Source organism: Anolis carolinensis, unplaced genomic scaffold, assembly GCF_035594765.1.
Source record: "Anolis carolinensis isolate JA03-04 unplaced genomic scaffold, rAnoCar3.1.pri scaffold_7, whole genome shotgun sequence".
Taxonomy (NCBI): Eukaryota; Metazoa; Chordata; class Lepidosauria; order Squamata; family Dactyloidae; genus Anolis; species Anolis carolinensis.
Window position 1 is genome coordinate 24,292,689 of NW_026943818.1, and position 26,483 is coordinate 24,319,171.

Below are 26,483 nucleotides of genomic sequence, written 5' to 3' on the forward strand. Positions count from 1 at the left end.
TATTTTATAATGCGTTTTATGAATGTTTTATGTAAGTTAATTTTTAACTGACTTATAGTGTACTAGCTGTGCCCGGCCACGCGTTGCTGTGGCGTTGTCTGGTGGTGTTGGTGAGAAATTGTTGAGGTAGTGGTAGTTGGGCAGAGCTTAGCCCTCTAACTGGCAGCAATTGGATAAAAACTATTATTCCTCTCCCTGTAATTAGGACTTTATTTTTCTTTTCTTTTTGTTGTATCAACCTAGAGGCGTGGATGATGGGTTGTGTTGTCAAATTTCGAGGTTGGGGGGCCTGTAGTTTTGTTGTTTTGTCCAGTGCCCTGATTCCGTCAGTCTTTTATATATATAGATTGTACAAGTTTTATATGTGTGTTTTATTGTAAGCCGCCCTGAGTCCCCTGTTGGGTGAGAAGGGCGGGATATAAATACAGTAGAGTCTCACTTATCCAACGTTCTGGATTATCCAACGCATTTTTGTAGTCAATGTTTTCAATACATCATGATATTTTGGTGCTAAATTCGAAAATACAGTAATTACTACATAGCATTACTGTGTTTTGAACTACTTTTTCTGTCAAATTTGTTATATAACATGATGTTTTGGTGCTTAATTTGTAAAATCATAACCTAATTTGTTGTTTAATAGGCTTTTCCTTAATCCCTCCTTATTATCCAACATATTCGCTTATCCAACATTCTGCCGGCTCGTTTATGTTGGATAAGTGAGACTCTACTGCAGGGGTCCTCAAACTTTTTAAGTGGAGGGCCAATTCATGCTCCCTCAGATTGTTGAGGGGCCGAATTATCATTTGGAAAAAAAAACTGAACAAATTCCTATGCTCACTGCACATGTCTTATTTGTAGTGCAAAAAAAAACAACAACAAAAAACAACAAAAAAACCCCAGCAACAATTACTTATTTACCAGTAATTATTTACTACATTTATACCCCACCCTCTCTCACCCCGAAGGGGACTCAGTGGCTTACAAGTTGTATGTACATACAATATTATATTATTAGCATAGTACACTATTAGCATTATATATTAATATATTGTACTATACCACTATACCGTAATATTATTAGTAATATTACATTTAATATATAATATATATATTGTTATATTATACAATATTATTTTATTGTATTATTATTATTATTATTATTATTATTATTATTATTATTATTATTAGCTGCCCTGAGTCCCCTATTGGGTGAGAAGGGCGGGGGTAGAAATACTGTAATAAATAAATGAGTTATTATCAACATTATATGTATACACAATATATTATATTATTACCATAGCACAGTGATGGCCAACCTATGACACGCGTGTCAGCACTGACACGCCTAGCCATTTTTGCTGACACGCTGCCGCCTGCAGATTGATTGGATGAGACTGTCTTTTATGGTCAAATTTGGTGTGATTTCGTCCAGTGGTTTTGTTATTTACTCCATGGGAATTATGCACATTACATACATACATACATACATACATACGTATATATGTGTGTGTGTGTGTGTGTGTGTGTGTGTGTGTGTATATATATATATATATATATATATAATCATTCTATTATTATTTAGTATATTATCATATTATTACTATTATATTATTCATTATTCATGACTACATTGAAACTAGAATAGAGAGAAATCAGCGTGGAAACTGCAAGAGGTACCATAGATCCTTGTACATGGAAATAAGGGTATTAAATAGTTTTTGATTTATTAAATACAGTTATATATTACAATGATACATTTTTGTTATTTAAACTATACATATTGCAAAATTATGGGTTTTTTTTTTTCTCAAAGTGACACACCACCCAAGTCATGCTAGGTTTTTTGGTGAATTTTGACACACCACGCGCAAAAGCTTGCCCATCATTGCCATAGCACAATATTAGTAAATGAAAGAACAATACAATATTTAAAAATAAGAACAGTTTTAACCAACAAACTGTAAATCTTTCAGGATTTCAATGGGAAGTGTGGGCCTGCTTCTGACCAATGAGGTAGTCAAGTTAAGTAGGATTGTTGTTGTTGTTGTTGTTGTTGTGCCTTCAAGTCATTTCAGACTTTGGGCGAGCCTAAGTCTAAAACTGAGGGCGGGGGCCAGGTAAATGGCCATGGAGGGCTGCATCCGGCCCCCGGGCCTTAGTTTGGGGACCCCTGCTCTACTGTATTGTAATAAATAAATAAATAAGCAGTTTTATAAAATTCTTGCCAGTTTTCAGTCTGGCAACTCTCTGGCAAATGTTATCCGCCTTTTGTGATTACAAGCATTTATGTACAAAAACCAAACAGATATTCCTGCTGCACGGCCTTATTCTTTTACCCCTTCCTTATGGAAAACCCAGCGATATCTTTTAAACAAGTGCACGAGTCGAATCAAGTTAACATCTCAGTGAAAGCGTTGCCGTCCCCCTCCCGCAAAGAAAAATCGATTTTTGGTGGAATTGGACTGGATGGATGGAGTCAGTGCTCGGGGTGCTATTTCCAACAGACAAAAGGAGGGAGGGGTCGCACGTCTCCCTTGTCAGGCGGAGAGAATGTGCCGTCTCCGAGCACTCGTCTCATCCCAATTTTTCCTTGGAAAGAGGCGGGAGGGGGGGGGGCAAAGGTCACGCAAAATGTCGTTAACCATTGTTCCCGATGCTGAAGTGCTCATTGGACAGTTCCATTAATCAGAAGGCTATCAAACCTGCAGCTCGCTTTCTGTCTCCATTGTCCCTCTGCCACCTATCAAAGGAGAGATAAGATTATCAGCGACAAGCCAGGGCACCCATTGAGTGGCGCAAAAGGGGGAAGAATGGGATTTCGAGGATTTTTTTTTTAATATATATTATTATTGTATTTATCCTCCCGCCTCGGAGGATGAGCAGCTTTCTGGTCTTGTCAAACCCGTCGCCCTTTTCTTTCAAGAGTCTGCTCGAAGAATCCAATTTGTCAAGCCGGACAATCGTTTTAAGAATCCGTTACAAAATAAAATAAAATAAATCCTCGGTGTCTTTATTAATAAAAAAATTTTTTTTTTAATGGTGGCTCAGAAGGGATTTGGAAATAGGCCGAGCAGCCTACATCAATTAATCTTCAGAGAGCCAGGGCTTTGTGGAGATGAAGTGTCAAAAGGCTAGTTGCCGGGTTTTAGGAGATGGAGAATATCGATGTTTTTCCTCCGTTTCTCCCTCTCTTTTTTTGTTCTCTCACCCTCCAATGGAGCAAAAACCGTAAAGGGATAGTCACCTAGCCGATGTGTCACCAAGATAAACGGAGGCTAATAATGGGTGCCCATGACTTTGGGCGGGGAATTAACTCGCAGTGGCAAAGCGCCCTCGAAGGTGAACGTCCTCGATGTGTGAGAAGGGAAGACAACTATAGAGAGTTACTAGCTGTGCCTGGCCACGCGTTGCTGTGGCGAAGTCTGGTGGTATGGGAAATAAAGTATTGAGGAATTGGTGGTAGTTAAGGTAAAGGGTAAACGTTTTCCCCTGACTCGGGGGTTTGGTGCTCATCTCCATTTCTAAGCCGAAGAGCCGGCGTTGTCCGTAGACTCCTCCAAGGTCACGTGGCAGGTATGACTGCATGGAGCGCCGTTATCTTCTCGCTGGAGCGGTACCTATTCATCTACTCTCATTTGCATGTTTTTGAACTTTAGGGTTGGCAGAAGCTGGGGCTAACAGTGGGGGCTCTCTCCGCTCCCCCAATTCAAACCTGCGACCTTTTGGTCCAGAAGTTCAGCAGCTCAGCACTTTAACACGCTGCACCATCAGGGGATATTATTTCCTAAAGGTTGTGATTTTTTTGTCTGTTGGAGGCAAGTATGAATGCTGCAATTAGGGAAAATGATTAGCATGTAATGGCCTTGCAGCTTTAATGCCTGGCTGTTTCCTCCCTGAGTGAATTTTTTGTTGGGAGGTGTTAGCTGGCCCGGATTATTTCCTCTCTGGAATTCCCTTGTTTTCAGAGTGGTGTTCTTTGCGATATTAATTAGATAATCTGTGGAAGAGGCCTACCGTGTTTCCCCAGAAATAAGACAGTGTCTTATATTAATTTTTTGCTCCCAAAGATGTGCTAGGTCTTATTTTCAGGGGATGTCTTATTTTTCCATGAAGAAAAATTCACATTTATTGTTGAACAAAAAAAATGAACATTTATTATATACTGTACAGTAGTTGTCATCACAAACCAGCATAACCAGACAAACTGTGCATCCTGTCAAGAATTTCTTGTTACTACCAATATTTCCATGTACAACACTCTATGGTACGTACATTTACCAATCCTGCATGCTCTGGTGTTCTGTTCATTGGGCATGCTTCCAAACAAAAACTTTGCTAGGTCTTACTTTCAGGGGAGGCCTTATATTTAGCAATTCAGCAAAACCTCTACTAGGTCTTATTTTCTGGGGATGTCTTATTTTAGGGGAAACAGGGTAAGTGAAGCCTAACTCTGCCTGTCCCCTGGGGTAAGTCGGTTGCTAGGAGACCAAGTGGGCAGAGCTTAACCTTCTAACTGGCAGCAATTAGATAAAAACAATTATTGTTCTCCCTCTAATTAGGACTTATTTTTCTTTTCTTTTTGTTGTATCAACCTAGAGGCGTGGATGATGGGTTTTGTTGTCAAATTTCGAGGTTGGGGGGCCTGTAGTTTGTTGTTTTGTCCGCTGCCCTGATGTCATCACTCTTTTATATATATAGATTTGGCAACCTGTGAAGTGGGCAGGTGGTGCTTTCGGCTCCCCTCTCCCATTAACTCACAATTATGACATTGGTTCTTTTACGTATTTGTGCCTCACCTTTTCATTGGGGCTTATGGTGATTAACAGCCCATACAAAACAACGTCACAGCTAAAGAAAAGATAAAGACAAAGGTTTCTCCTTGACATTCAATCTAGTCGAGTCCAACTCCGGGGGTTGGTGCTCATCTCCATTTCTAAGACCAAGAGCCAGTGTGTGCCTCCAAGGTCATGTGGCCATTGGCATGACTGCATAGAGCACCGTTACCTTCATTCTGAAGCAGTACCTATTGATCTACTCACATTTTCATGTTTTCGAACTGCTAGGTTGGCAGAAGCTGGGGCTAACGATGGGAGCTCACCCTGTCCTGTAAATTCGAATCACCAACCTTCCAGCCAGCAAGTTCTGCAGCTTAGCGGTTTAACAGGGCCCGGGCTGTGGCGCAGGCGGGAGAGCAAGCCAGCTGCAATTAACTGCAATGAATCACTCTGACCAGGAGGTCATGAGTTCGAGGCTGCTCGGAGCCTATGTTTGTTTGTTTTTGTTCTATGTTAAAAGGCATTGAATGTTTGCCTATATGTGTAATGTGATCCGCCCTGAGTCCCCTTCGGGGTGAGAAAGAAGGGCGGAATATAAATGCTGTAAATAAATAATAATCTATATATATAAATGAGTGATGGCATCACGGCGACCCAAAAAATAACAAAACTACAGGCCCCCCAACCTCGAAATTTGACAACACAACCCATCATCCACAGCTCTAGGTTGATACAACAAAAAGAAAAGAAAAATAAAGTCCTAATTAGAGGGAGAGCAATAATTGTTTTTATCCAATTGCTGCCAGTTTAGAGGGCTAATCTCTGCCCACTTGGTCTCCTAGCAACCCATTCAGCCAAGGGACAGCCAGGGTTCAGTTAGGGGACAGGCAGATTTAGGCCTCACTTAGGCCTCTTCCACAGATTATCTAATTTGCAGTGGATTATATGGTAGTGTAGACTCAAGGCCCTTCCACACAGCTATATAACCCATTTATAATCTTATATTATCTGCTTTGCACTGGATTATCTTGACTCCACACTACCATATAATCCACTTCAGTGTGCATTTTATACAGCTGTGAAGAAGGGCCTAATCATTTTTCCTAATTGCAGCATTCAGACTTGCCTCCAACAGGCAAAAAAAATCAGAAATATTGTATATTCACAACCTTTAGGAAATAACTAGCTGTGCCCAGCCACGCGTTGCTGTGGCATTGTCTGGTGGTGTTGGTGAGAAATTGTTGAGGTAGTGGTGGTATTGAATGTCTGTTGTATGGTTGTCTTTATGTTTAGTATGCATTTGGTTGTTTGTGTACTGTGAAAGTGGTGAGGATAGAGGACACTGTTTATGTTGGATTAGTGAGACTCTACTGTATATTTGTAATCTTATATTATCTGCCTAGAACTGCCCCTTCTACACAGCTGTATAAAATGCACACTGAAGTGCATTTATCTGGCAGTGTGGACTCAAGATAATCCAGTTCAAAGCAGATAATATAAGATTCTAAATGGGTAATATAGCTGTGTGGAAGGGCCTTGAGTCTACACTGCCATATAATCCAGTTAAAATCAGATAATCTGTATCTTATAGGCAGTGTGGAAGAGGCCTGAGGCCTAACTGTGCCTGTCCCCTGGACTGAGTAGGTTGCTAGGAGACCAAGTGGGTGGAGCTTAGCTCTCTAACTGGCAGCAATTGGATAAAAACAATCATTCCTTTCCTTCTAATTAGGACGTTATATTTCTTTTCTTTTTTTTGTATCAACCTAGAGCCGTGGATGATGGGTTGTGTTGTCAAATTTCAAGGTTGGGGGGGCTGTCGTTTTGTTGTTTTGTCCGCTGCCCTGATGCCATCACTCTTTTATATATATAGATATCCCCTGATGGCGCAGCATGTTAAAGAGCTGACCTGCTGAACTTCTGGACCGAAAGGCCGCAGGTTTGAATTGGGGGAGAGGAGAGAGCTCCCACTGTTAGCCCCAGCTTCTGCCAACCCAGAAGTTCAAAAACATACAAATGTGAGTGCATCAATAGATACTGCTCCAGCGGGAAGGTAACGCCGCTCCATGCAGTCATCCCACATGACCTTGGAGGAGTCTACAGACAACTCCGGCTCTTCGGCTTAGAAATGGAGATGAGCACCAAGCCCCTGAGTCAGGGGAAAACGTTTACCCTTTACCTTAACTACCACCAATTCCTCAATACTTTATTTCCCATACAGCAACGCGTGGCCGGGCACAGCTAGTATTATATATATATATATATATATATATATATATATATATATATATATTGATTATTCAGAACAGATTAAGCATCCCTTGGCTGGAATATGCCAAAAGCCAACACTGTCCAGATGGGTGGCATCTACAGAGTAGACCTCCTAAAGAGACGCCAAAGAGCACAAATCTTAGCACCAGAAAAGCACACCTCGCTCCCCCTTCAATACCCACCAGCCTTCCTCTTGCCGATTGCTCCTGTTGCAATCACTTAACCAGAATCTCCTTGAAATATCTTGTTAGCTCCATTATGGGAGGCAGGGAGAGGCTGCCAAAGGGAAGCTCGCTCGAAGATTCCCGGGCTACTTTATGAAACCTGACAATCCAACTATCTCTATTACATGCCTTTTTGTTCGGCTGCTGTATGCACAGAATAGGACGAGAGGAGAAGGAAAGACAAAAGAGATTGCTTTGTCAGGGTGGCAGGTTGGGGAGGAGGATGGGTGGTCAATGGGAAGAGCTGCCCAATGAAAACAGGATGTGCTGCCAACTGGATGCACCGGTCAAGGTTCGATTAGACCAGGGGTCCCCAAACTAAGGCCCGGGGCCGGATGCGGCCCTCCGAGGTCATTTACCTGGCCCACGCCCTCAGTTTTATAATATAATATATTCTATATACATATAATATTGATAATAATATTAGAGTGTAATACAATACAATAATAATACCATATAATAATATTAATTATATATTCTATATTACATATAATATTACTAATAATATTACTGTATAGTGGTATCTATATATATAAAAGAGTGATGGCATCACGGCGACCGACAAAACAACAAAACTACAGGCCCCCCAACCTCGAAATTTGACAACACAACCCATCATCCACGCCTCTAGGTTGATACAACAAAAAGAAAAGAAAAATAAAGTCCTAATTTGAGAGAGAGGAATAATTGCTTTTATCCAATCGATATATATAAAAGAGTGATGGCATCACGGCGACCCACAAAACAACAAAACTACAGGCCCCCCAACCTCGAAATTTGACAACACAACCCATCATCCACGCCTCTAGGTTGATACAACAAAAAGAAAAGAAAAATAAAGTCCTAATTTGAGAGAAATAATTGCTTTTATCCAATTGCTGCCAGTTAGAAGGCTAAGCTCCTCCAACTTGGTCTCCTAGCAACCCATTAAAAAATAATAAAAAAAACACTAAAAATTAATACAATAAAATACTATACTAACACAAAATAACTAAAAATAATACAAGAAAATAATAAAATATAATAAATAAAAATATAACTTACAATAAAATTAATAAAAAATTGCAAATAACGTCAAATAAAAATTACACAATTTTTAACCAATACCACCACCACTTTGCCACAGCAACGCGTGGCCGGGCACAGCTAGTAGTAATATATAATGCTAATATTGTGCTATGCTAATCTATATATAGAAAAGAGTGATGGCATCAGGGCAGCGGACAAAACAACAAAACTACAGCCCCCCCAACCTCGAAATTTGACAACACAACCCATCATTGACAGCTCTAGGTTGATACAACAAAAAGAAAAGAAAAATAAAGTCCTAATTACAGGGAGAGGAATAATAGTTTTTATCCAATTGCTGCCAGTTTGAAGGCTAAGCTCCGCCCACTTGGTCTCCTAGCAACCTACTCAGTCCAGGGGACAGGCACAGTTAGGCCTCACTTAGGCCTCTTCCACAGATTATCAGATTTTAACTGGATTATATGGCAGTGTAGACTCAAGGCCCTTCCACACAGCTATATAACCCATTTAGAATCTAATATTATCTGCTTTGAACTGGATTATCTTCACACTGCCATGTAATCCACTTCAGTGTGCATACTAAACATAAAGACAACCATACAACAGACATTCAATACCACCACTACCTCAACAAGTTGTCACCAACACCACCAGACAACGCCACAGCAACTCGTGGCCGGGCACAGCTAGTAGTAATATATAATGCTAATATTGTGCTGTGCTAATAATATAATATATTGTGTGTACATATAATTTGTAAGCCACTCTGAGTCCCCTTTGGGGTGAGAAGGGTGTGATACAAATGTAGTAAATAAATGCAGTAAATAATAAATAAATAAATAAATAAATAAATTTTAGACTTAGACTCGCCCAAAGTCTGAAATGACTTGAAGGCACACAACAGCAACAACAACAACAACAACAACCCTAATTAACTTGACTATCTCATTGGCCAGAAGCAGGACCACACTTCCCATTGAAATCCTGATAAATGTATGTTGGTTAAAATTGTTTTTATTTTTAAATACAGTATTGTTCTTTCATTGTTCTTGTTGTTGTTGTTGTTTTTGCACTACAAATAAGACATATGCAGTGTGCATCGGAATTTGTTTGTATTTTTTTCAAATGATAATCCGGCCCCTCAACAGTCTGAAGGATTGAGGACCGGCCCTCGGCTTAAAAAGTTTGAGGACCCCTGGATTAGACCATTGGGTGGTAGAAGATAAAGTACCTTGTTGTGTGCCTTTAATTGGGACTTAGGACCTACCACACAAATATCTTGGCAAGATTTGTTCAGAGGTCATTCGGCTTTGGGATCCTCTGAAGCTGAGAGAGTGTGCCCTGCCCAAGGACACCTAGTGGGTTTCCACAGAGATTTGAACTCTAGCCTCCCAGAATCCTGATTCAATCCTAAAACCATGCTGATTTGTGCAGTATAAGTACAATAGAGTCTCACTTATCCAAGATAAACAGGCCAGCAGAACCTTGGATAAGCGAAAAACTTGGATAATAAGGAGGGATTCAGAAAAAAGCCTATTAAACATAAAATTACATTATGATTTTACAAATTAAGCACCAAAACATCATGTTTTGCAAGAAATTGACAGAAAAAGCAGTTCAATACACAGAAATGTTATGTAGTATGTAATTACTTTATTTACGAATTGAGCACCAATACATGGCAACATTTACTACAAAAACAATCTATATATATAAAAGAGTGATGGCATCACGGCGACCCACAAAACAACAAAACTACAAGCCCCCCAACCTCGAAATTTGACAACACAACCCATCATCCACGCCTCTAGGTTGATACAACAAAAAGAAAAGAAAAATAAAGTCCTAATTAGAGAGAGAGGAATAATTGCTTTTATCCAATTGCTGCCAGTTACAAGCCTAAGTTCCTCCATCTTGGTCCCCTAGCAACCCAATAAAAATAATAAAAACACTAAAAATTAATACAATAAAATACTATAATAACAGAAAATAACTAAAAATAATACAAGAAAATAATAAAATATAATAAATAAAAATATAACTTACAATAAAATTAATAAAAAATTGCAAATAACATCAAATAAAAATTACACAACAATTTTTAACCAATACCACCACCACTTTGCCACAGCAACGCGTGGCCGGGCACAGCTAGTGACTACTAAAAGGCAGACTGCCTTGGATAATACAGAACCTTGGATAAGTGAAGCTTGGATAAGTGAGCCTCTACTATACTAATATTTGCATTGTTTGTTTGTTTAAATATTTTTATCTGACATTCCATGTCAAGGGTGCTACAACTCCATGTTCCCTCCGAGCATATTGCTCTGACTAATCGGACGTATGTGTCGTTGAAGGCTTTCATGGCCGGAATCACTGGGTTGCTGTGAGTTTTCCAGGCTGTATGGCTATGTTCCAGAAGCATTCTCTCCTGACATTTTGCCCACATCTATGGTAGGCATCCTCAGAGGTTGTGGTGTTGGAAACTAGGCCAGTAGGCTTTATATATATGTGGAATGTCCAGGGTGGGAGAAACAAGTCTGAATCTTGCAATTGGTCACCTTGATTAGCATTGAATGGCCTTGCAGCTTCAAAGCCTGGCTGCTTCCTGCCTGGGGGAATCCTATGTTGGAACTTGGCCATACAGCCCGGAAAACTCACAGCAACCCAGAGATTGCATGTCTTCTTGAGGAAGAGACAGGAGAAGTCAATAGGACAGATGTTGATTGGCCCACAGTTCATTTTTTTCTCAAGGATCTGTAACAGAAAACATAGTTTGTTGGAGGCAAGTGTGAATGTTGCAATTGGCCAGCTTGATTAGCAATGAATGGCCTTACAGCTTGAAAGCCTGGCTGCTCTATCAACCACCATGTCAGACTACACAGAGAAGCCAGTGAAATCCACAAGCATGTGGACAATTTCAACAGAAAGGAGGAAACTATGAAAAGGAACAAAATATTGGCTACCAATATTAAAAAAAACCCTCTAAAATCAGGAGAGTAAATAAACAACACTCAGAAAACAGAGAATTCCACGGGATACCAGTACAGTAGAGTCTCACTTATCCAACATAAACGGGCTGCCAGAATGTTGGATAAGCGAATATGTTGGATAATAAGGAGGGATTAAGGAAAAGACAATTAAACATCAAATTAGGTTATTATTTTAAAAATTAAGCACCAAAAACATCATGTTATACAACAAATTTGACAGAAAAAGTAGTTCAATACGCAGCAGTGCTACGTAGTAATTAATGTATTTACAAATTTAGCACCAAAATATCACGATGTATTGAAAACATTGACTACAAAAATGCGTTGGATAATCCAGAATGTTGGATAAGCGAGTGTTGGATAAGTGAGACTCTACTGTATTTTAAAAACTCTAAAATCAGGACAGTAAATAAAGAACAACACCCAGAAAACAGGGAATTCCAGACAGAAAACAAGCAGGGCCAACTCACACCTCCTAACAAAGGATTCCCCTGGCAGGAAGCAGTCAAGCTTTGAAGCTACAAGGCTTTTCAATGCTAATCAAGGTGGCCAATTGCAACGTACACACTTGCCTCCAACAGACAAGAGTTCTTTCTCTCACCCTGGACCTTCCACAGATATATAAACCCCACTTTCCTAGATTCCAACAGATCTCACAACCTCTGAGGATACTTGCCAAGATGTGGGCGAAATGTCAGGACAGAATGCTTCTGAAACGTGGCTAAACCCCACGTCCCCCAAATGGGACATAGTTATTGTCATCAGCCTCCTCTCTCGGTTGGAGCTTTTCACAACCCAATTACAGCACTCTAATTTCATTGGTACTGCCTCTGTAAATAAAGACTGTTTGAGGGTACTAACCTGGAGTTTCTAAATGGTAAAGTCATTATTAACATGGGTAGCAATGAAAGAAAGAAAGAAACGAAATGAAAGAGAAAGAAAGGCAAGATGTAGAAAAGTCCTGATGGGATGTGACTGGCTCAGAGTCTTGGGATTCGAAAGCCGAGAAATGGGAAGCGACCGGCGATGCAACCGGACGATGAGAAAAGCATTTGTGATTTTTGCCATGAAAACAAGCAGTTAAAGATCATTGGAACGGACAAGGCAATCTTGCGACAGGGCAGAGCTCTGTGATTGCCTCCCATGTGATGGAAGCAAGCAGAAAAACAAGGGGCTGTTTAATAGCATCCCATTTCCAATAACTAACTTAGACGCCAGGCTTGCCGGGCCCGAGGATTCCTCCCTCCTTCTGGATTTATTCGGCTACACCAGAAATATCCCAACCAAAATTTGAATTGAATTAACTATCTTCAAGATAGAGAACGGATCATAATTCAGAGTGCCGAACAAACTTGGGGAATTATTTTCCGTAACAGTCAATGCTACAAATCTTTGGACAAGTTGGCTAAGTCTTTTAGGAGTTGGAGTCCCAAAAACCTAGAGGGCCACAGGTTGTGCACCAATTTATTTATTTTATTTATTTACGGTACTTTTACTGTTGTGACTGCGCCTTCGGGGATTATGGTTGATGGTGATGGGATTCGAAGAGGAAGAAAAAACCCTCGTGATGAGGGTTCACTGGAGGAGTTGCGCAGGAAGCGACTTAGAGAGCTATATGGGGGATCTTCTGAGGAAGATTCAGATGGGGAGTTTGGGGAAATGGATGCTGAGGAACAGGTGGTGGCTGGGAAAGTGGGCACTGAATGGGCACAGCCACCGGAGATGTCTGGGGATTTGGGGCCTATGGATACTACTGAACCTGGGGTTTCTGCAGGTGCTGATCCCACTTGGGATGCTTGGAGAAGGGAGGATGGTTCTTTAAGTGTTCATGGGGCTAAGTATGGGCAGGATGATTGGGACTCCGACGAATTGCTAGGTACTCCGGATCCACGAGCTCTAGCTGTGTGGAGTTCGGACTCTGAGTAGATTTGGGACACCTGGTGTTTGGGTGTGAGTGTTTGGTCACCCAGGAGGAAGGGGAATAAAATGGGAATGTTTGGCCACTGCACTTTGCGTGTGGCAAGGTGTTGCTGAGGCGCCATTGGGATCTCTGTGTTTCCGTGAAGACTGGACTTGGACTGTGATTCGGATCTGCTGATACCATCTAGCTTGGCTCTCGCTGTGTCTTAACGTGGACCTAGTTTGGATGACTGCACCCTCTTCGGACTTTGGATTGAATTTGACCTGGCTTCTGTCTACGCCCTCTGACTGACGACTACTCCCGGCTTCTGACTAATGGTTTGCCTTTCAGAATTTGCTGCTGCCTCCTGACCTGACTTTGGATTCTCCTGACGACGGCTATTCATCATCCCTTTGAAGCTTTCGGCTTTATCTGCACCGTGGAAGCAGTTTACTGCTCTTCTAGTTTGTTTGTTTTCAAGCCAGTTTGCTGTTTTTCTTTTGGGAACTGTCCCCTTAAATCCGCAGAGCCGGCTGTCTGTTTTCAGAAACGGTTTGAAGCCAAAAGAGGCTTTTGCACTTTCAGTTATACTCTGCAGCTTTTGGAAGGTTTCAAGACTTCGTTTATTTTGCATATTTTCTTGCAGTCAACTCTATTTGTTCTCCAAAGCTGAACTGAAGCGTCTTTTAGTTTTTATTGAATGCCAGCATGGGAAAATAGCGTGGCTTGTTTTTGAGTTATTTTTGTCCAAACTACTCTTGAAACATTGATAAGTGAAGTGTTTCAAGGATACTTTCTGTGTTTATGTTATTTTTGGCTTATCTTCGGAATAAACTCTGTTTTGTTTGTTAACTGGCGCCTGACTCTTGACATTTACCCTGCCTTTCTCAACCCCGGAGGGGACTCAAGGCAGCTTCACAACATGGCAACAATTCAATGCCTTTAAAAACATGGTACAAAAACAACCATTTAAGTAAAATAAAATATTAAAATTAAAAACAGTTAAAAGCATTTAACTCCATACAACCAAAAGCACTGGGCCCAGAACCGAACCCTGCAGAATCACACTAGTCACTTCTTTATATATCTACTAGCTGTGCCCTGCCACATGTTGCTGTGGCCAATTGGAATTGCAGTGAATAGCCTCGCTGCTTCAAAGTCTGGCCGTTTTCTACATAGGGTATGCTTGCTAGGCCAGGTTGAATGAGATGGAGTAGCCTCGTGGTTTCCAAAGTCTGGCTTTGAAGCTGCAAGGCTGTTCAGTGTTAATGAAGGTGGGCCACAAAGGGGTTGATATACAGTAGAGTCTCACTTATCCAACACTCGCTTATCCAACGCTCTGGATTATCCAACGCATTTTTGTAGTCAATGTCTTCAATATATTGTGATATTTTGGTGCTAAATTCATAAATACAGTAATTACTACATAGCATTACTGCGTATTGAACTACTTTTTCTGCCAAATTTGTTGTCTAACATGATGTTTTGGTGCTTCATTTGTAAAATCATAACCTAATTTGATATTTAATAGGCTTTTCCTTAATGCCTCCTTATTATCCAACATATTCGCTTATCCAACATTCTACCGGCCCGCTTATGTTGGATAAGTGAGACTCTACTGTATGTGTGGAATAACGTTCAGTGTGGTAGAAAGAACTGTTGTTTGGTTGAGGCAGGTGTTGCCATGGATCTCCTTGATTAGCATTGAATAGGCCTGCAGCTTCAAGGTCTGCCTGGTTAGTACTTGGAAGAATCCTTTACTGGCACATGTTAGCTGGGTGTGATTATTTAAGTTGTTTAGCATTGAATGGTCTTGTAGCTTCCTAGCCTGGCTGCTTCCTGCGTGAGGGAATCCTTTGTTGGGAGGTATTAGCTGGGCCTGGTTGTTTCCTGTGTGGAATTCCCCTGTGTTCTGAGTGTTGTTGTTTATTTAGTGTCCTGATTTTAGAGATTATATTGTTGTGTATTGTTATTAGAGCACAGTAATTATTATACATTATATTGATAATGTTATATGATTTGCCTGGAACAGGATTATATGAGGCCCCTTCTACACAATGGTTTAAAATTCACACTGAAGTGGTGTTTTTTTGTTTGTTTGTTTGTTTGTTTTTGCTGTGGCCTAGGAGGCAGCCTGGCTTTGAAGCTGCAAGGCTGTTTAGTGTCAATCAAGGTGGGTCACAAAGGGGTGCATTCCGGTTTTTGGGGGTTTTTTTGGCCCCATGGAGGTTAGGGATGTGTAGTTTGTTTCTAAGAACGTAGAGACGTGGATGAGGGGTTGTGTTGTCAATTTCCTAGGTTGGGGGCCTTTAGTTTTGTTGTTTTGCCCAGTGGAGTGATGCCATTCTCCTTTTATATAGATAGACTAGCTGTGCCCAGCCACGCGTTGCTGTGGAGAAGTCTGGTGGTATGGGAAATAAAGTATTGAGGAATAGGTGGTAGTTAAGGTAAAGGGTAAAGGTTTTCCCTGACATTAAGTGCAGTTGTGTCTGAGTCTGGGGGTTGGTGCTCATCTCCATTTCTAAGCTGAAGAGCCGGCGTTGTCCGTAGACTCCTCCAAGATCATGTGGAATGCCTGCATGGAGCGGCAGCAATTGGATAAAAACAAATTAGATAATCTGTGGGAGAGGCCTAAGAGAGGCCTAAGTCTGCCTGTCCCTTTGGCTGAGTTGGTTGCTAGGAGACCAAGTGGGCAGAGATTAGCCCTGTAACTGGCAGCAATTGAATAAAAACAATTATTCCTTTCCCTCTAATTAGGACTTTATTTTTCTTTTCTTTTTGTTGTATCAACCTAGAGGCGTGGATGATGGGTTGTGTTGTCAAATTTTGAGGTTGGGGGGCCTGTAGTTTTGTTGTTTTGTTGGTCGCCATGATGCCATCACTCATTTATATATATAGATATCTATATCTATTCTGTATTCCATAATAAAAGTGAAAACCCGTATGTATGTATGTGGCACAGGTGTCCGCTCACACAGACAGCCTCCGGCCTCCACAAACAGGCTCCAGTTCCCAGGGCTGAGGAGCCACCAAGTCACTCTTTTCCACTGACATTGCGGTGACAGCGAGTGCCATGAACATGTATCCCAACCCCTGCCAGTGTCCTCCCCAAACACTACGGCCCACCACCCAAGGAATGCTTTCCTTTGGGGACCATTTCATCCTAGATTGTGCCTTTTCCTCCCCCACAGGCAGGCATCCCAGGGTTCTCCATTGGTGTGGAATTTGCATGACCCCGCCTACTGCCCTTCCCTTTCAAATCTGTCTGTAGAACACAGCAGAGGGGGAGTTTGGGGGATTGACTCCACATGGTGGAAGTTGTAGTTCACCCTGCATCCAGCCAGAGCCCTGTGACTCCTACTGGGGAATGGAGAGAAGTTGTAGTTCACCTACACTCATGTTGTCGACCGCGTTTTAGGGGATCGGGCCCTTAAGGAGAGACCCGACCCGGTCCTGAGGGAACGGACCTTGGCGAAGCCAAAAGGAGAATATAAGCCGAAATACAACCTAGAGCCGAAATGAAGAAGGTCCGCCAAAGATGAAGGAAAATCCGCCAAGGAGTCTTTATTTAGCGATTCAGCTGAAAAGGACGCCAGTAGTGATCATTCAGTCTACTAGCGTAACATATGTTTCAAATAAAGCCATATTTATACAATGTTTCGGTCTGACAGCCCTTTGAATTTCCCGCCCCGCTCCCCCGCCCATCTGATCGCGGATAGGCTGGGAGGTTGAACAAGGCGGGCTTTCGTTTCCCGCCTTGCCTTGCTGGCCCAATGGGGAGCCGCTTTTTTGTCCCCACTCGGGCCAATCAGAGAGGAGGAGGCGGGAGCTATTGAAACAATGAAGTGACCGGACAGGAAATATCAGATTAATCCTGGCCCGGCCGATTTCTAAAGGAATTAATGGCACCCATCAAGGATGTCCGGGGTCCTGTCACGTTCACAGATTTTAGATATGCCTTGGGGTGTCAGGGGGAAGTAAAGAAGGGTGGTGATGAGCCGTCATTGGCGGGCCCCACAGGGTGCCTTCCTGAGGCGTCCTGGCCTGGGATATGACAATGTTTGCCTTGGGGTCGAATCACCTTTAGGAATTTGGTGACTCAAGCCCTATATTGTCCATGCGATCGGAATGAGATTGGATTAAACTGTGGCAGATTATCCTTTTGTTTTTGGGAAGGGAGGTCTGGGTCATAGGGGCTAGGGTTCACGTTGGGGTCATAATATTTCCCATTTGATTTCATGATTTGACAATTATATGAGATAAAAATGAAAAATAGAATAAAGTTGGAGCGTAAACCCAGCTAGGAAAAACACATAATTTCCGGGGATCCCAAAGAGTACAAATACATATAGGCAGATAGACAGATTTCAAGGAAGTAAGGGGGGAATCCATAGAGGGGGGTTACATTGCATAAAGGGGAATCATGGATGATATAAACAATTGAAAACATTTGATAAGAACGAGGTTTACAACATCTGGGGAACCCAATATGGAAAGTCATATGAGTGGAGTTCTAGCAGCATGATTTCACAATTCATGAAGTTAGCCCAACGATTAGAAATTCATACAACAATGGGTCATGAGGGTGTCCAGGTACATAGAATATGCAAATTCATGGATACATGAGGAAAAAGAGTTCATCTGTGATGGGAGGAATTCGTAGAGATGCCATGGGGAAGGGGCACGTGTGGGTTATAGTCTTTGGAAGTATAAGATTTCATAAGTCCAGGGATAGGTCTGGGAAGAGGGTTCTTTTCCTTCATAAAATTATGAAAGTGTGAATTAAACGTGGAGGGCACCCGTCCGGGCACCCCCTGGCAGCTGCAGAGAGGGTAAGGGTACTTGGAGATCTATGTCTCCCCAGCGAGAGAGCGATCCCCCCATCCCCAGTTCACAGAAAGAGGCTAGGGATCTCTTAAATCCATTCGCGGGGAGAGGAAAGTCCGGGATAAGGCAGCAGTTTGGCTTGAAAGGAGCAGTCGGTCCCGTTTGACAGTCAGCTGTTGAGGTGCCGAAAACTGGACCGATTTCGGTTCCGCTGGTGGTCTTCGAGTCAGGAGCCTTAGAAAGGGTTAGGACTAAAAGAGGAGCGTTCTAGGGGTAATTTTGATAGAGATATGAGCCGATTTATATCGACCGCCATATTAATCTATGGCGGAGAAACCTCAGCCGGAGTTAAAGGGACGGGAGAGAGAGAGAAATTGCATGCAAAGGAAGGAGTCAGAGAAAGATACAAAATAACCAGATAGAGAGTGTTACTGTTAAAATAAATGCTACTTTTATTGGGGGATTTGTTACATAGTTCAGGGAAGGGGAAAGTGAAGAAAGAAAAAAATCTTTTAATAAGAGTCTGCTGCGGTCCCGCTCCGTTCCTTTGGTGAGTGATCTGCGGAACTCTCCGCTGCGCTTTTAAATTAATTTAAAAGCCGGGGTTTCGGTCATCACTCAGAACACTGTGAACCCAAACAATGATGGTTCTGGGCCAAACTTGCCATGCAGACCCAATATGCCCTGATTTGAATCCTGGTGGGTTTTGAGGGGAATTCGCCTGGACATTTGGGAGTAGTAGGTACTGGGATTTATAGTTCGCCTGCAATGAATGAGCACTCTGAACCCCTCCGATGATGGACCAGGACCAAACTTGTCATACAGAGCCCCTATAACCAAAAGAACATATTGGACAAGTTTGGGGGAAAGGGAGTTATAGTTCACCTACATCCAGAGAAACAGTGACCCCCACTGACAATGGACCGGGACCACACTTCGCACAGAGAAACCTCATGACCAACTGAACATACTACAGGGGTTTGTGGCAATGGACCTTGCATTTGGGAGTCGTAGTTCACCTGTATCCAAAGACCACTGAACTCAACCAATGATGGATCTGGACCACACTTGGCACACAGACTCAACATAGCCTGCTGTGGATACTGACAGAAGTTTTGGGACAATTGCCCCTGGAATCTGGGAGTTGTAGCAGTTCACCCCCATCCAGAGAGAACTGCAGCCAGACAATGACCAGCCAACGACAAATCTGGACCACACTTGGTACACAGACCCACAATGGCCAACTTTGAATACTGGCAGGGTTTGGGGAGGATTGACCCACGATTCTGGGAATTGTAGTTCACCCACTCCAAACTGAGAATATCTTTTTCAAATAACCCGGGCATCGCCGGGTCCCCAAGCTAGTCTATCTATATAAAAGAGTGATGGCATCACGGCGACCCACAAAACAACAAAACTACAGGCCCCCCAACCTCGAAATTTGACGACACAACCCATCATCCACGGCTCTAGGTTGATACAACAAAAAGAAAAGAAAAATAAAGTCCTAATTAGAGAGAGAAGAATAATTGCTTTTATCCAATTGCTGCCAGTTAGAAGGCTAAGCTCCTCCAACTTGGTCTCCTAGCAACCCAATAAAAAATAATAAAAAACACTAAAAAATTAATACAATAAAATACCATAATAACAAAAAATAACTAAAAATTATACAAGAAAATAATAAAATATAATAAATAAAAATATAACTTACAATAAGATTAATTAAAAAATACAAATAACGTCAAATAAAAATTACACTACAATTTTTAACAAATACCAAACACCACTTTGCCACAGCAACGTGTGGCCGGGCACAGCTAGTATTCTATATAACACAGGCTATTGTTACTCATGATGGGCACTTTGTGGGAGTCAGAGACCCGTCTCCACCCCAGACACACCTGGTTCGTGGATCATGTAGTGGACCCAGCCCTGGCTCTGCTGGACCCCCAGGTTCCACCACTCTGACTCCGACATCAAGCGCATCTTGGGCACCAGCTTTGCAATGTCCTTGGGCAGCATCTTGTGCCCAATGAGGTAGAGCAGTGGTTCTCGATCCTTTTTTTTTAATGGACCATGGACATTAACAACATTAGTACCAAATGTTGGTTACAAATCAGTTTTTGGTCAATTTTAGATTTGGTTTGGTTATTTGTGGTGTGATTCAAAAAATTGCATTGGATAGATCACATCAGCTCTAGTTTCTGATACGGATAATAACACAGCTCAGCCAAAAAAAATTCGTCATTTGTAGATCTCTTCCTGAGGTTATTTGGGGTGCTGGTTCAGAAAATTGCATTGGATAGATCACATCAGCTCTAGTTTCTGATACGGATAATAACACAGCTCAGCCAAAAAAAAAAAAATCGGTGTCTTCATGTTCAGATCTGTTCCTGGGGTTATTTGGGGTGCTGGTTCAGAAAATTGCATTGGATAGATCACATCAGCTCTAGTTTCTGATACGGATAATAACACGGCTCAGCCAAAAAAAATTCGGTGCCTTCATTTTTAGATCTGTTCCTGGGGTTATTTGGGGTGCTGGTTCAGAAAATTGCATTGGATAGATCACATCAGCTCTTATTTCTGATACAGAACATATGCCATCCAGTAGTCGCCATCAGCTCGCCCACAGAAAACCATATTTCATAATCTAGAGCTGATATGGTCTATCCAATATATTTATTTATTTATTTATTTATTTACAGCATTTATATTCCGCCCTTCTCACCCCGAAGGGGACTCAGGGCAGATCACATTACACATATAGGCAAACATTCAATGCCTTTTAACATAGAACAAAGTCAAGACAAACATAGGCTCCGAGCGGGCCTCGAACTTATGATCTCCTGGTCAGAGTGATTCATTGCAGCTGGTTGCAGCTGGCTTGCTCTCCAGCCTGCGCCACAGCCCGGGCCTATCCAAGCCATTTTCTGAATCAGCACCACAAATAATCCTAGGAACAGACCTAAAAACGAAGACACAAAGAAAAAAAGTTTTGGTTGGGCTGTGTTATTATCCGTTGTAGTAATGGTGAGGCCGCGGACCATATTTTAGTTCTTGCAGACCATTGGTGGTCCACGGACCACTATATTAAAAGGGCATGGAAATATTTGTGGAAACATTTACTGCTTGTGATAATCAGATTCCATCTAGATGGAAAAGCTTGTGTATCGGACCAAAATGTAGGCTGTGCCTGCGCACACAGTCGCAGCACAAACCTGGCTCCCTTCCCTTTCTCCAGATCTCTGATCACAATCTCACCCATCTCCTGCCTGAAGGGCTGCTTCACATGGGAAGGAAATTAACAGGCCCGCAATCTTCTTCAGAATGTAAAAGTGAAATACTTGACTTTCTCTCTCTCTCTCTCTCTAACAGAAGACTATGAGGAAGGAATCTAATACACAACTTACAACGCTAGGTGTATGATCCATGCGTGCAGTAAAAAAAGAATGAAGAATGATAAAAAATGTCTCTTGCTATGTTAGTTCTCTTGTACCAAGACAGGCTATCTTATCAGTTTAGCTATTATAGAAACAGCATGGAAAAGTTACTTGATTTGGATCTGCACAGGGTTCCATATTTTGCACTTTAACAACACAACCGTTCAATGCTAAGGCTTTCCCATCTGCGCAGGGTTCCATACTTCGCACTTTAACAACACAAGCGTTCAATGCTAAGGCTTCCCCGTCTGCGCAGGGTTCCATACTTCGCACTTTAACAACACAACCGTTCAATGCTAAGGCTTTCCCATCTGCGCAGGGTTCCATACTTCGCACTTTAACAACACAAGCGTTCAATGCTAAGGCTTCCCCGTCTGCGCAGGGTTCCATACTTCGCACTTTAACAACACAACCGTTCAATGCTAAGGCTTCCCTGTCTGCGCAGGGTTCCATACTTCGTGCTTTAACAACACAACCGTTCAATGCTATGGCTTCCCCGTCTGCGCAGGGTTCCATACTTCGTGCTTTAACAACACAACTGTTCAATGCTAAGGCTTCTCCATCTGCGCAGGGTTCCATACTTCGCACTTTAACAACACAGCCGTTCAATGCTAAGGCTTCCCCGTCTGCGCAGGGTTCCATACTTCGTGCTTTAACAACACAACCGTTCAATGCTAAGGCTTCCCCGTCTGCGCAGGGTTCCATACTTCGTGCTTTAACAACACAACCGTTCAATGCTAAGGCTTCTCCATCTGCGCAGGGTTCCATACTTCGCACTTTAACAACACAACCGTTCAATCCTAAAGCTTCCCCGTCTGCGCAGGGTTCCATACTTCACACTTTAACAACACAACCATTCAATACTAAGGCTTCCCTGTCTGCGCAGGGTTCCATACTTCGCACTTTAACAACACAAGCATTTAATGCTAAGGCTTCCCCGTCTGCGCAGGGTTCCATACTTCGCACTTTAACAACACAACCGTTCAATACTAAGGCTTCCCCGTCTGCGCAGGGTTCCATACTTCGCACTTTAACAACACAATCGTTCAATGCTAAGGCTTCCCCGTCTGTGCAGGGTTCCATACTTCGCACTTTAACAACACAACCGTTCAATACTAAGGCTTCCCCGTCTGTGCAGGGTTCCATACTTCGCACTTTAACAACACAACCGTTCAATGCTAAGGCTTCCCCGTCTGTGCAGGGTTCCATACTTTGCACTTCAACAACACAACCGTTCAATGCTAAAGCTTCCCCGTCTGCGCAGGGTTCCATACTTCGCACTTTAACAACACAATCGTTCAATGCTAAGGCTTCTCCGTCTGCGCAGGGTTCCATACTTCACACTTTAACAACACAACCGTTCAATACTAAGGCTTCCCACCAAATGGAACTGTAGAGGAGAGTCTACTGAACAAGCCCGTACCTGCCGCATACCAGTACTGCCATCTGTTGAGGCTTACGAAGGTGGAGGCATTCCTTTTCATTCAACCCTCGTAGAGGAGACAAACCGGTAAGATTCGGACCTATTGGCTCGCACCACTCAAACATCACATATCCTTCCAAACCAACATTGTACAAAGTCATTTCAGGGGAAGACTTTGTGTCTGCCCTTTCTCACATTGCACTGAATGGTACCAGCCTTCAGATATCTTATTAATCTGGCTCCACAACTGAAATGAAACCCAATAATTTCCCGTCTGCTTCAAAAAATCACCAGGACCCTGGGTGATTCAAGTCTCTCTCAATAGTGCGACATATCCATAAATAGACTTGGGGCATTTATTTCCGCTTCTGATTGACTCTCCTTCAGAAAATTGCATTTTGTACCACAGGTTAGAGGCTTGTAGCATTTTTTAAAAAGGAGTAAATAAAAAAAATCATTACTCTACTTACATTTGGGGTATTTTCAGTCAAAGGCAGTAATGTTTTATCCAATATTTTCTTGATCTGGAATGCCGTTTTCATATTTGAGGTGCTTGGTGGAGAGCCACTGTTAAAGAAAAGATACCGTAAATATTGAAATCTCTACTATGGTACTACACAGCGACATAGTATTAAAAAAAGTCCTATTGTCTTCTAGGGGTTAGTAGCCAGCTGCAGTAAATCACTACTGACCGGAAGTCATGAGTTCAAAACCAGCCCAGGTCAGATTGAGCACTCCATCATTAAATAGCCTAGTTCGTTGTTGACCTAATAATAATAATAATAATAATAATAATAATAATAATAATAATTTTATTCTTATATCCTGCATCCATCTCCCCATGGGGACTCGGGGTGGCTTACAAATGTAGAACAAAAGTACAATAACATCAGGAACCGAACAACAATGCAAATGAAAATTTAAAAAGACATAAATAAAATGACAACCATTAATAAAACACAGGTTAAAATACAGCAATAGAATCATAAAAATGGACTGGGCAAAAGTGCACTAAGACTTGTAAACGTGGTAGAAGTTAAAGTGCTATGAAATCATGGGGGAGAAACCTTAAAAAGGGGGGTGAACCCTAAGACTAGTACGGGAAGTTTATCATTGCAAATAGGCAGTACTTATTCAAAAGCCTGAGTGAAGAGCCATGTTTTCAGGCTCTTCCTGAAGACTTCCAGAGTGGAAGCTTGCCTAATTTCCCTAAGCAACCCAAAAGACAGTTGCATCTGTCGAGTAGGCAATTTAGGTACCACTTTATGCGGGGAGGCTAATTTAACTAATATAAACCTTCCAGCAGTGTGTGGAAGAATGAGGAAGTATTGCCATCAAGAATTCGGCATCACAGAGGTTGATGAAGTGGCAGCTCCCCCTGTGGCTGGAATCTAGCATACCCTCATGAAGCCAGAAGTGGGGAAAATATTAAATTGCCTCTGTGTCTGTCTATATATGTCGTATGTCTAGTGACATTGAATATTTCCCATGTGTATGTTCATTGTGATCCGCCTTGAGTCCCCTTCGGGGTGAGAAAGAAGGGCGGAATATAAATACTATAAATAAATAAATAAGGGCTAGAAGCCCAGCCATTTGAGACTTGGGGAGCTGGAGAAACGAAGGCTGAGAGGGGACATGATAATATAATATACTTTATTTATACTCCACTCTTATCTCCCCGAGGGGACTCAGGGCAGATCACCCTAAAGGACACTAACTAAGTAGCTCTAACCACAAATCCAGAGATAGGGTAAGTTACCGTATATACTCGAGTATAAGCCAAGTTTTTCAGCCCTTCTTTAGGGCTGAAAAAGCCCCCCTCGGCTTATACTCAAGTGAGGGTCCTGGTTGGCTTATATTCAGGTTGGCTTATACTTGAATATATACGGTACATTTATTATTTTTCCCTATTATTGTTATTATTACATTTATTATTTTACTCTATTATAATTACAGTAGAGTCTCACTTATCCAACATAAACGGGCCAGCAGAATGTTGGATAAGCGAATATGCTGGATAATAAGGAGGCATTAAGGAAAAGCCTATTAAACATCAAATTAGGTTATGATTTTACAAATGAAGCACCAAAACATCACGTTAGACAACAAATTTGGCATAAAAAGTAGTTCAATACGCAGTAATGCTATGTAATAATTACTGTATTTATGAATTTAGCACCAAAATATCACGATATATTGACAACATGACTACAAAACTGCCTTGGATAATCCAGAACGTTGGATAAGTGAGTGTTGGATAAGTGAGACTCTACTGTATTACATGTATTATTTTACTCTATTATTAGTTACTATTACATTTATTATTTTACTCTATTAAAACTATTATAGTAGAGTCTCACTTATCCAACATAAACGGGCCAGCAGAACATTGGATAAGCGAATATGTTGGATAATAAGGAGGCATTAAGGAAAAGCCTATTAAACATCAAATTAGGTTATGATTTTACAAATTAAGCACCAAAACATCATGTTTTACAACAAATTTGACAGAAAAAGTAGTTCAATACGCAGTAATGTTATGTTGTAATTACTAATATACGAATTTAGCACCAAATATCACAATAAATTGAAAACATTGACTACAAAAACACTGACTACTAAAAAGGAGACTGCATTGGATAATCCAGAACATTGGATAAGTGAATGTTGGATAAGCAAGGCTCTACTGTACATTTATTATTTTACTCTATTATTATTATATGTATTATTTTACTCTCTTATTATAGTTACTATTACATTTATTATTTTACTCTATTATTATTGGAAGGTTGTGAAAGCACATTTACATTAAAGAAGGTGAGAATAATGATTTAATGAGAGGTGGACAGTCTTATCTTAAATTATAGTTTTATGTAAATAATCAAAAACATTTAACTTACTGATACTCAAATAAATGTAATTTCTTTGGTATCTATTTTTATTTTGAAATTTACCAGTAGCAGCTGCATTGCCCACCCTCAGCTTATACTCAAGTCAATAAGTTTACCCAGTTTTTTGTGGTAAAATTACTGTATATACTCAAGTATAAGCCTATTTTTCAGCCCTCTTTTTAAGACTGAAAAAGCCCCCTCAGCTTAAACTCAGGTGAGGGTCCTGGTTGGCCTATATTTGGGTCATCTTATATTTGAGAATATATGGTACATTTATTATTTTTCTCTATTATTATTGGTAATATTACATTTATTCTTTTTCTCTATTATTGTTGCTACTATTACATTTATTTTACTCTATTTTTATTATTAATAATAATACATTTATTATTTCACTCTGATCTTATGGTTGAGGGGCAGATGGTTGAATAGGGGCAGATGGACCTCAAGGAGAGCGGTACAGGAGTCCCTCGGTCAAATACTATCTGTGAGCCCAAGTGTAGTCAAAATTAAGTTCATTTCATGGCTACGTAGGGACTTTCAAGCTCAGGACCGCTCCATACGTCTCGTTATCACCTTTGATGATAGCACTTTAATTGAAGCACTTTGGGCGCGTAAACCCCTGTTGAATTCATGGGGTATTAATATTAGGAAGGTATTTCTGGACCCCACAATCCGCCCCTTGATGGCAGGTTCGGAACTGCATTTTC

At 41.4% G+C, this 26,483-nt stretch overlaps 1 long non-coding RNA gene across 2 annotated transcripts in view; it reads right to left on the minus strand.

The window, feature by feature from the left end:
* LOC134293217 (uncharacterized) overlaps positions 1 to 26,483 on the minus strand; it is a 291,557-nt gene that overhangs the window by 226,840 nt on the left and 38,234 nt on the right. For both annotated transcript variants that reach the window (XR_010000237.1, XR_010000236.1), the window contains exon 3: positions 23,353 to 23,449. This is a non-coding gene — a long non-coding RNA (uncharacterized LOC134293217). The remainder of the gene's footprint in view (positions 1 to 23,352; positions 23,450 to 26,483) is intronic.